The 12,585-nt window shown below is 34.4% G+C and overlaps 1 protein-coding gene and 1 long non-coding RNA gene across 2 annotated transcripts in view; one reads left to right on the plus strand and one right to left on the minus strand.

Moving 5' to 3' along the window:
* Positions 1-9,035, minus strand: part of LOC134585760 (uncharacterized) — an 87,327-nt gene extending 78,292 nt beyond the window's left edge. Inside the window, exon 1 of the long non-coding RNA XR_010086544.1 lies at positions 8,918-9,035. This is a non-coding gene — a long non-coding RNA (uncharacterized LOC134585760). The remainder of the gene's footprint in view (positions 1-8,917) is intronic.
* PACRG (parkin coregulated) overlaps positions 1-12,585 on the plus strand; it is a 483,004-nt gene that overhangs the window by 367,872 nt on the left and 102,547 nt on the right. The gene's annotated exons all lie outside the window — the stretch shown is intronic.

The following is a 12,585-nucleotide window of genomic DNA, read 5'->3' on the forward strand; positions in this document are numbered from 1 at the left end:
TTTTTGTTATTTATCTAATACTTGTCTATGTGTTAAGAAATTTCTGGAATCAGAATATATGCCTGTCTAGCCATTAACCTATTAAGTTTCAATGTTATTAGAATTAAATGTATTTTAAAATGCCGTACTGTTTAAAAAAAGATAAACTACACAACCGTTTTCATGCTCTGATTAAGGTTTGAAATTGCAGTCTTTCTGCCAGTCTGATCATAATTTGCTTCAATTTGGTAGATACAAATCTACAAATGCATAGATATAGTAAGAGAGCAAGGCAGAAATTCTTATGTAGAGCCAATTTCGCAACTAATGATCTAGGTTCATAGTATTAAAATATTTCGTTTGTTTCGGTCAATCAAACCAGTTAGGCACCTGGTGACTTCGGCCAATTATGTGTTGTAATCATTTGAAAATTGCTGCTAAATGAATACCAGCAAACAATAAAAATTGTCGCCTGGCTTTAAATATTTTTCTTGTTCATAGCAGAACATTAAAATTAGGGATGTTTAAGTAATTAACTATTTAGGTAAGATGTGACTTTTCTTTTTCTTTTTACTTTTTAATTAATTTTAAAAAGACATTATACAAATACAAATGACAAAATATACAAAGACAATTGGCAAAAATACTACAATTATTTACAATAAGATACTTACAAACACTTGTTCCTGAGAAAAGCCTATCTCCCCAATAAAATACAAAAGACACAATATGTATTATAGGTAACATTTTCACTTCAGACACAGAAAATATGGTATATCAATTAGAAAGGTATTCTTTTAACTTTCACTCACGTAAGCTCAGAGACTCAATAGTTCTAGTTGATACATTTCTAATCCATCCAACCTCTTTTTCCATGTACATTTTGAAGCATACTTGATGTTTACATTGTACCCAGGTAAAAGGTTAAATTTGCTTCCAGGTTTTAGAAATTCATTTTTTGCAGCTATTAAGGAGTGAAGTGTAAGTAATTTTGTTCTTGTAATAATATAGGCCATTCTAAATGTAGCAAATCTACGTTAGGACTTTTTTGCAATTTATTATTGCATGCATTTAAAAAAGGCAAAAATTAATATCCCATATTTTTCTAAATTATTGACACCCCTACCACATTTGCAAATAAGTACCCAATGAACCGATCCAGCAAATTCTAGAATGTTGAGGCTATATGTTTGCTAATCTGGTTGGTTTTAGATGCCATTCATTAATTAATGTAAAATTATTTTCTAACAAGGACAAATCATGAATCATCGAGCTTATGTTTCAAAATGATTTATTCCATTGCTTTTTATCTATAACAGTTTCAAAATATCCTTTCCATTTCTTAATAATGAAATTTTGAGTATTTAATTCACGATCTCTAAAAACGTTTAGACATTTAGCAGCAGATTTTACTTTTTCTTTTTTTTCTGTAGGAAATATCTATTCTGGTATATCAATTAGTAAACTTATTTTTATGTCAATGAGTAAGTAAAGTAAGTAAGTATTTCTCCAATTTGTTTTAACAATCTATTTGGAAGTTCAAGTAAATTCATAAAATTATATTTCATTGTCCTTTTAATCTCACAAAGGAACTCCTAGGTAATCCAAATATTTTAATGCCTGACTAAAGTTATATTTATTTTGAATTTACCAATTGTTTTCTGGACATTTCATTTATTATATTTAGAAATCTGACTGTACTTTGATATCTCATCCTTGCATTATTCATGAGTTTTTAAGATTAGTTAAAGTGATTATAATGTCATCCACATACAGTGACATTTTTTAATCTTTTATATCTAGAGGGAATCCATTAAAATTAATATTATTTCTAATTTTATCTGAAAAAGGCTCTTTCGAAAGAACAAATAATAATGGGGAAAAGTACCATTTCTTATTGAGAACCAACTAGATCATAAATTTGACCAACCACCCTAGCCATTGGGTTACAATATAGAGATTTTACTGCTTTCTACCACCAACCTGAGATACCAAATGATTCAAGTGTATGATACATATAATCCCACCTGACCCTTTCAAGGCCTGTTTGGCATCTAAGGACAGTATATTACTTTTTCTAAGATCTTATTTAAAGGGGCACTCCAGGCACCCAGACCACTTCTGCCCATTGAAGTGGTCTGGGTGCCAACTCCCACTACCCTTAACCCTGCAACTGTAATTATTGCAGTTTTTTAAAACTGCAATAATTACCTTGCAGGGTTAACTCCTCCTCTAGTGGCTGTCTACTAGACAGCCACTAGAGGGCACTTCCTGGATCATAGCACAGATTATCACACACTGTGTGAGGACCTCCAGCGTTGTTAAAATCCCCATAGGAAAGCATTGAAAAGCATTTTCAATGCTTTCCTATGGAGAGGTCTAAAGCGCATGCGCGGCATTGCCGCGCATGTGCATTAGGTCTCCCCAGGTATGTTTGTATATACCCACCTCTAGATTACATCTCTAACAAACCTCAGAATAAGTTGGATAGATCTTATGCAACCTATCTGGGACAAAGTACCATCTATTGGTTACTTTGTAGAATGTTTCTACGTAATTTAAACAATGTATATTTTTGGTGACATAGTGAAGAGCCTTATACCAACTATCCTTGTCCATATTACAGCCTCATTCTTTTTCCAATTTAGATATTGCTGAAGGAACAGGGATTGGGGGGGGGGGGGGAGAGAGAGGGGGTTGATCTTATACAATGTATGGCGTTGGAAATGGGCCTTTTAATGAAACAATCCTGATAAAGGGGAATCGTGAACCAAATAGGGTCTCAGAACATATATATTTACAAAAATTTTGAGTTATAGATAGGTAAATAATTCCTGGTTTGGTAAGGAGAAATCCTCTTGAAGTTGGGGAAGAGTTTTGATATTGTTTCCTTGAATCAATTGTTTAATATAACCTATCCCAACCGTTATCCAGGTTTTGATGCTAAAATCCTCTATAAATTGCTCTAATATACCTATCTGGTGATATGATGGGATTATTTTATACTCTTTTTAGTTTTTCCCACTCATACATTAGATTTTCAACTACCAAGCTAATGTTCTGACCCATTTCATTCTTCTCTTTTTTTTTCCTTTTAGTATTCCATATCAGTATATCCCAATTCTTCACCCCTGCGAGATTACATTCAATTCGCTGGAGGAAAACATTACATTCAATTCTCTAGAGGAAAACAATTGGGATTTATAGATATCTGTTATCATGGTTGCCTTGTAAATATAACCAATCAGGGGCATATTGATTCCACCCTTTTCTGTTTTGTTCCCTAATACCATTCTATTGATTTTTGGTCTCTTACCCTTCCAAATTTTGACTCATCAATAGCCAGCTATTTGGGATTTTTAGGGGATTCATCTGGAACTGGTATTGACATTTGGGTAAAAATTTTGCACGTATGGTGTTCATTCTGCCCATCCACGAAATATCCACATTTTTGCATTAGTTTGTCTGAAAATATGGAGAAAATTTATCTCCATTATTCTATCTACATCTTTGACAATTTTAACACCCAAATATTCAAAACACCATTTTTTCCCCCAGGAAAAGTTATATTGAGAGTGGATCTCCTCAATGTGGAGTTTACTCACATTTAATACCATCATACTAGATTTAGACATATTTAATTTAAAATTTGAAACTTGACTGAACTCATTGATTTCTTTCATAAAAGCTTCCAGGAAATTTAAAGGTTCTATCATAGTCACAAGAATATCATCAACGTATAAGTTAATTTTAGCTTCTTTGGAATTTACTATTAGTCCATTTATCTCCGAGCAGTCTCTGATATTAGCCGGCTAATGGTTCGATGGTTAAACTAAAAAGTAGGGGAGAAAGGGGACACCCCTGTCATGTGCCATTAGAAAGTTTGAACCAATCTGCAGTAATATTAGGTCCAATAGTGCGAGCAGAAAGAGTTTTATATAGGGTAAAAAATTGCTCTTTTTATACCATATTTCTCCAGAGAAGCCTTCATAAAATCCCACCCGACTCTGTCAAAGGCTTTCTCGGCACCCAGTGACAGAGTCAGGAGGGGAAGGCATCTATTTTTAGCGAAATCAAAAATGCCCACTACCCTTCAGACACTTGTTGCAGAATTTCTGCCCTGGACAAAACCTACCTGGTCTCAATGAATTAGGTATTCTATCAAAGGTTTGTGTCTATTAGATACTACTGAGGCAAAAATCTTAACATCCACGTTTATTAATGATATTGGTCAATAGTTTACCACCTCTGTGTTTTTTTTTCCCCTTGTTTTAGAATTGGCATAATATTGGCTCTGGTCATTTCAACTGGGAATTCTCCTGTTTTAATGACGCTGTTAAAAGTTGAAACCATAGCTCCAATGACTTTATGACTGTATAATTTATAGAATTGGTCGGTAAATCCAGGGGTCTTATATTTTTCTAGCTGGGTAATTAGAGCCTGTATCTCCTCTGTAGAAATAGGTCTATTTAAAGAATCTTTTTGATTTTCGGACAAAGAAGGGAGAGAAAATCTCTTCTAATAGGCATTGATTTGTTCTTTATTTGTTTAAGGGATCAGATTATATAACTTAAAATAATAGGAATTAAAGCATTTTGATATATCTCGGGGATTTATACACATATTAGTATTATTAATTATATATTAGTTCCATCAATTAATTTAAATAATTGATTGTTTGTTTATTTCTTAATTTCTTGGTTAACAATTTATCTGCTTTGTTCCCTTATAATAATAATTTAGCTTTAATTTTTCTAAAGTTTTTATCGTTTGATCCAACAAACACTGTTTGATTTTATTCTGGTCAGGATTTCTTTTGTAAAAAAGTCTTGCTCCTCTTAGACAAGGTATAAAGCATATGATATAAAGTTGATCATTTTATACCTTGTTTTTTTCTAAATCTGAAGCTTAATGAGATGTCCACTTATAACGGCCTTGAAAGCACACCAATTATTAATTGGTGAAGTATCCTGAAGATTGCTGTCTAAGAAGAAAAATTCTAATTTCTGTTTCAAATATTCATAATTGCTTTCATATTTCAAAAGAAAATCACTAAGCTTCCAAGTAGATCTATTTAGTTGTGGATACCTATTTTGTGTTTCCATATTTATTATACTGTGATCTGATCACAGGTACCCTTGATAAAGGCAGCCAGTTGGTGCCGAAACGTTGGGGGGGGTTTGGTGACTCGTGTTTCTGTCTGAGGCTTGTAAGGATTTTTGTGGTAATTTATTACTATTATTTTATTGTATCTGCCTTTACTTCTGTTACTTTGTTTATATTTATTTTTTCTTATATGTTTACATTCTGGTACTTTTTTGTACATAATAAAATGTAAATATTTTTTTGAGATTGTTATGGTGTGCATTCTATATCCTATATACATTATACTGTGATCTGACCACACATTGTCTATTATCTCTATTGTTAAAACTTCCTCTATAAAAAGTAAGTTTCCTCAGATCATGTCAATCCGTGAGTAAGAAATAAGAGTTTTGGAAAGATGGGTATAATCCCTGTCAAAAGGGTGGATTAATCTCCATATATCAAACAAGTTGTATTGATTTAGAATGTTGTTCAAAGATTTAGCTTGTTTGATAACTAATTTATTACTTTTTAGACCTTCATGCGTTTTTTTGGCTAGAGTTGGATCTAAAATAGAATTAAAATCCCTGGCGATTATACAAAAACCTTCTTTAACTTCCAACATTTTATCTAGAATCTTTTTTAATGTTCTAGTCGGAGTAATATTCGGGAGATAAAGATCTACCAGGGTATATTTGATGTGATTGATAAGGCATACAATAATCAGATAGCAGCCCTCTACATCTAAGTATTGATAAAGTATGCCTACTTGCAGTCTTTCTGAGAAGAGAAGAGCAACTCCGCAAGACTTTTTACTTTGTTTAAAAGGCCGTTATCAGCTTTGGATAATTTTGAGATTACCAATTCATTCTATCGCATTCCCTCCAGTGAGTTTGCTATAGGAAAGCTATCTTTTGTCAGATGAGTTAAGATTATAGACCTTTTGTGAGGTGAGAGAGAGAGAGAGATAGAGATTGTAGCCGTGTTAGTCCAATGATGCATATGTAAAATAACAGGTGAGAATCATATCTTGTATTTCCTTTTTTATTGTACTAACAGAATTTTGTAATGACAAGCTTTTGGGAGAACCTCCCTTTCTTAAGTCTAAAGCATTTCTGAGCAAAAAAAACAACACAGAATTCAAAGTTCAGTTTTGATGCAGGGGTTAAAGCAACATGAGTAAAGATAAGCCACATGTTTGATAGAAAATAGACACCCTTCTCACGGAGGGTCATAAATATATTGCGTAAGGATTATTTTTGAAAAAATTATTTTGAAAGTTTACCCAAAAATATGAAATCATTTAAAAAACGTATAGAAAAAAATTAAATCAATGCATTACTCACAAGCCTGGGTGGGGGGAAGGAAGGAGGCAAAACAAGCAAGAATTAACATACCACATTAGTAGGCTTTACTGCAATGACACAGTAAAGCTTAATTGGGTTAGAGCAGGGATGAGCAAATGGTAGAACTGCAAATTCCATGATGTTTCAACATTATAAAGCCTTCCAAAGCAGCAGCTCTAAAACATCTATGAATCTACTTTTTGCCCTGCAGGAAGTGGTCTTGGAGGCCATTCCAATGTCTATCAAAAATCTAGCTAAACTTATCTTGAAAAGGAAATTGTTCTTGTTCTTATCTCTTTTTGCATGCCTTTTTCTATAGATATTTTGTAAAAAAAACCAAAACACAAAACAAAACAATATACAGTGTTTTCATGGATTCTTGTTATCATTTAAATTGCAACTAGAGCATACTTTAGGGAGTGGGATTAAAGAAATTGCTGTCTTATTCACCCACTCTTGTCTACATCTGACTACAAAGATATACAATGGCCCAGTTATATAGAGGAGGAAAAAATTAAATGGCTAGCTGCCAACTTGTGAGAAAACATAAATGTATTTCTTTGCTTTTTGTGTTCCCAAACTGAGATTTTGTTAATAGAGATAGGAATGGCATGACAAAGACACTTGCTGTGATTTTTGCAGCATAATAGCAGACACGTGTGAAATGATAAATACAGATGCACTTCTGTTGTTGTAGATTTTGATGCTTTGTAAGGGGCTATTTGGCATGATCCATGTTTACGGCATAAAATCAATGCATTACAAAAGAAGAAACATTGAGTACTGACACAATTGTGATTTGCTTCTCTGTATCATATGATAAAACGACTTATTCGGTTGCAGATTTACATGGTTAGCATGCGTTAAACACAGGTAAAACATGATTCTTTTATTGGCTGATATTTCTTGTCATATATTATCTTGATATTTGTAAATGTGTTATTTACATAACATTACATTATATTTACTTTTTTATAAATGGAAATGTTTGAATTACATTTTTTGGGGGGTATTTAGCTAGCTGGTGGAGCAGACTGTCTGAAGCCATTATTATATAAATACAGTTAACTTTATATATGAAATATACAAAAGGCACAACTATGGTTAGCATTAGACTCGTGCTGAAAAATGAGAGAATTTACTGTTACAATGATTGATCTAATAAATAATCGTTTTCCTTTTGCCATCTTTATTTTTGAGAGGAAGAACGGGGAGTAATTTCAAGTTCAAAATAGAGGATTTATCCAAAAATGAAGGGGAAACGTCAGTGGCAATTGACCACCCTTTCATCCCTTCCAACCTGACAAAATCAAAGCTTTCCCACACATTCAATCTGCAAACTAGTCACCAGTGCAAGCCTTAGACCTTCATGTGCCCTGTGCACAAAAATCTTGTTAGTGTCCATCTCTAGCCACATTCCATCTATTTAAAACCTCACATTTTTGAACACTATAGCATTAGGAATACAAATGAGTATTCCTAACACTATAGTGCCCTGTTAATCATTTATGTTCCTGTGCCCTCCAGTCTGAGGAAACCTGCTCTAGTGTGGAAACGTTTTGGTGGTACAATCATAAAGTGACTGTATATATGGAAAAATAGGTATCCTACTCACATGACAAAACGTTTCCACACTAGAGCAAGTCCATGTTCTATGTCATGTGAGTAGGATACCTAGTTTTCCATATATACAGTCACTTTATGATACATGCTATACTATTGGATATCTTCACTCTTGTTTCCACATATGTCATATACTGCAAACTCAACCATCACCACTGCTGAATATATATCCCAAGATGGGGATTATACAGTCTATGCCTGAAACAGCAGAGCTCTTTGTAGCTCTATAAATTGTGAGTGAGCCTTCGCTACAGCACTTTATTTCACTTATATTTAAGGACATATTGCACTATTATTGTTCTCGATTTTTTCAAGATACCTGACACTGTGTAATGGATAAAGATTCGACTAAAATATGTATGTATGTGTGGTTCATGTGTAACTTTACTTATGTGCTACATTTTTCCTGAGGCGCAGTCATCTATTATTTAATTCTACTCTAGCTTTATCTCCACTAGGTTTTGGGAATCCTTGTATGATTGACTGCTGCCTTTATTATAAGTATATAGTGAGCACCTACATTTTGTGTTTCTTTTTTTAACATATAGGCTCAGCCCTCATACCAACCTTTATCATAACGCCAAAAATAAAAAGTAACTAATTGTTTCAGCTCTGCATAGTCATACGTCAGTTTTGCTCAGTACTAACATGCAAACGCCATATATCCCCAATCTTTTTTTCTTGTGGGTGGTCTTGTTTTAATATAAAACCAATAATCGTTTGCAGTACAAACTGCAGCCTACAGTGTTTGGAGTTTATGATTTTAAATCCTTATAATGTGTATACAGCAAGTGCTCCATTTCATGGTTTGTGTATTATGCCATGTATTAATTAAGATAGATAAATCTTTACATTTATGACACACAAAAAAAATTCAAGCCTACCTTAGGTCAATCGTGGTGTGTTACATTATTCTACATCCATTATAGTATAGTTTGAGTCTCCTGGGGATTGAATTAAACAGCTAATTTAATTTGTTGGTATATTCTGCCTTAGAGACTACTAGATGATTTGTTTACCTGACTAGCGTTGTTCTCACATGACTGTTTGTCAGTGCTCTATATATAATGCTTACTTAACTGTTGAGAATGTCCTATAATCCTGCTACAGCAACCTTCTACTCAGCTGTCCAACTTTCAAATCCAGCCCTGAACTATGAACAAAAGAGAATTGTGATTGGAATATTCAGCAATTGCTTGAATTATAATCACTTCTAGGATGTGTAAACTGTAATTTGCAGCTATAAAAATATGCAAACTATTGATAGAAAAAAAAAAACAACAAGCATAATAATTTGCCTAATACAGGAATCTGTAATGTTTTTTTTTTTTTTTTTTTCAGCAAAATGTATTAAATACTGTTATATACACTGGTGCTGTTACTATTACATTATTTCAGTAGTACAGCCTTATTGCCACACACACCTGTCTGTCCATACTGAAAAGTTCATTATGTTAATAATCCTTTAGTGACCAGACCGTTGTTCAATTTTCTTACCATTAAGGACCAGGGCTGTTTTTACATTTCTGCTGTGTTTGTGTTTAGCTGTAATTTTCCTCTTACTCGTTTACTGTACCCACACATATTATATACAGTTTTTCTCGACATTAAATGGTCTTTCTAAATATAATAGCTATTATATAATATATATATATATATATATATATATATATATATATATGTGTGTGTTTCATTTTACTCTAAGTTTATTTTTATATTATTATATGAATATATTAATAAAAAAATACACTTAGTATGACATTATCTATAGGAGCGACCACATGGACCGTGGGGTCCTAATTTGCCAATGGGGGACTGTCTGGGCTGTCAGACAGTCCCCCCAGATGGAGAGGAACACTGATCGCTGGTGGGGGAACGACGGTGATCGTGTAAGTGCATAGGAATACTGCGGACGTACTAGGTACATCCATGGTCCTGGGGGAGGGGTAAATACTTAAATGTTATTTTATTTATTGATTAAAGATTGTTTTTTTTTTTTTTTTACTATTTTATCTTCACTGGGTGCCTCAACCCCTTGAGGCACTCAGCACACAGTCAGAGCATCGGAAACTTGCCTGATGGCTTCTGATTCTCTCCTACACTACTGGGCACCATGTGGGGCAACCCATAAGTGATCGCTCCAGGGAACGATCAACCGGCGGCCTGCCAGTCAGGCGAGGCATCGCTGCAATACTGTTAGAGTGTCTGGAAGCGATCACTATCGCTTCCAGTGCTCACATTTGCCGTGGATGTACCAGGTACGACCGAGGTCGTTAACGACCATTTTTTGTCGGACGTGCTGGTATGTCCGCGGTCACTAAGGGGATAAGTTATACGGAGGTGCAGACAACTCCAGCATATAACAGCAAATGGGTGTCACAGGATTAACTGTTGTAAAAATAATATGTCTTTTGCCTGACCCGGAGATCTCCTTGTAAGCAGCAGCTTCTGCAAATGGCCAACTCTGCACGGACTGAAGAATCCGATTTTTGAAATAACACAGATAAAATTAAAAGTGAAATGATTTTTACACAGCACCTGCCGTCACAGTTTATGTTATATGTTCATAACATGAAAGTAACACTATTGTATAAGAAATACAAACACATTTTCCTGACACTATTGTTTTGAAACCACCGTTTAGATCCTCGGTCCCCCTTGTCCCAGTTAAAAAGGTGTAAAACTCACCTGTTTTCCTGCGCTGAACAGGTCTGTTGATCTCAGCCAATGCAATGCCCACTGGAAACCATTTGGAGGTTATTGCGCACGCGTGACAAAATGCTTAGCTGCCCCACTCATTGAATCAATGCATCTCTGATTGTACAGTACTGATCCAAGAAGCCCCTCTAGTTACCTTCAGAGTGACTACTACCAGAGGTATTCCTAGGTAATATTGTAAACACTACCTTATCTACGAAAAAGCAGTGTTTACTTTAAAAAGCCTGCAGGGACACGCAGTAGACACCATAACAACTATATTAAGCAAGTAATAACACTTTTATTTTCATCTCATATGCTAGAAAAATAAACATAGGTAGAATAAAGTTAAATAAACCCAAAATGTATGTATGGAAAATTGTGTACATTGACATGAAGTGGTGTGGGTGCCTATAGTGTTGCTGTAAGGTTAGAATATTTTCATATGTTTAGAATTAAATGTGTGTGTGTATATATATATATATATATATATATATATATATATGCTAAACACAAATACACACACCAGTCAAGCCATAAGTCTTGGTTTTCCCACAGAAATCTCACTCTAACAGTGCTCTCACTACTGCAAGGGATTCTGGGTAGGCATATGCAATGTATTAACTATCCACCTACTTCAGGTGGAAGGAGTTTACATCCACACTTTTTTTCCAAACCACAATTCTATTGGTATATATATATATATATACATATTTTCAGAGGGCAGGATAAAACAGCTTGCACAGCCAGTACTTTAAAAGGAATAAATGTAAAATAAAAAATTTAACTGCAAAGCGATTGTCAGTTGCAATATATTTTAAATAACAGGTCTGACAATCAACGTTATGAGAAATTCTTTTAAAGGGTGCTAAAGGATGTTTTTATATCCAATGCTCCTCGTAGAGAAGCATGTGCGCACATTCAACCTTTCCCATTGCAAAGCAGTGAGTCAAAGATTTCCTTTGGGGGTTTCCGCATCACGTGACTGAGTTTTACTTGGTCAGTGCAGCGGAAGTGCCTCTAGTGACTGTCATACTGACAGCGACTAGAGGTGGACTTAATCCTGCAATATGAGCATTGCAGTTTCTAAAACAAATGCAACTGTTTAATTTGCAGGATTAAAAGGTCAGAGGCACTGCACCCAGACCACTGCATTGACATGAAGTGGTGTGGGTGACTATAGTGTCGCTGTAAGGCAGGTAAACTGTATTAACATTACTGTATTACATTTTGTATTAAAGACATTTATATTTCTTTAAAGTCCAATACATTTTCTCCTGTTGAAGCTATACAACATTGGATATATGCTAGTTAAGAGGTGAGCTATGAGCAGGGCTAGGTCTTCATAACGTCAGAGTAGGCAAACATATTGTTACTAACATTGCTATATTGTCGTTAATGTAATATCAGTGTAATGCAGTAAAGATTCACTTCAATTCAACACATAGCAACTAACAGAGATCCAAAGAGACCATATAATTGCTGCCTGAATTGCAGATGCATAATTCAGGTAAGCTGCAAAATGATTTAATGTGTCACAGGGAACAGTGCCAAAATGATGACAGCATATGTCACAAGTGGACAAACTGCTTTGACAAAGACAAAGGATTCAGTGAGATTGCAGATTGAATCTCACCAACAATAACAGGCAGAAACATCGTAGGGTATTATCAAACACGACAAAGATAGTCTTGGGGTTTCATTTACAATCTCACTGATCACTATATGTCATGAGCTTCACAAACTGGAATTTATGGCATTGATTCCATTCAGAAGATATCTGAATGCATGGCCAATGCAAATAAATGTAACCTTGTACAAGATGTATAAAATCTGAAGCAAAGAGTAATGGAAA

Source organism: Pelobates fuscus, chromosome 2 (genome assembly GCF_036172605.1).
Source record: "Pelobates fuscus isolate aPelFus1 chromosome 2, aPelFus1.pri, whole genome shotgun sequence".
In the NCBI taxonomy this organism is placed as follows: domain Eukaryota; kingdom Metazoa; phylum Chordata; class Amphibia; order Anura; family Pelobatidae; genus Pelobates; species Pelobates fuscus.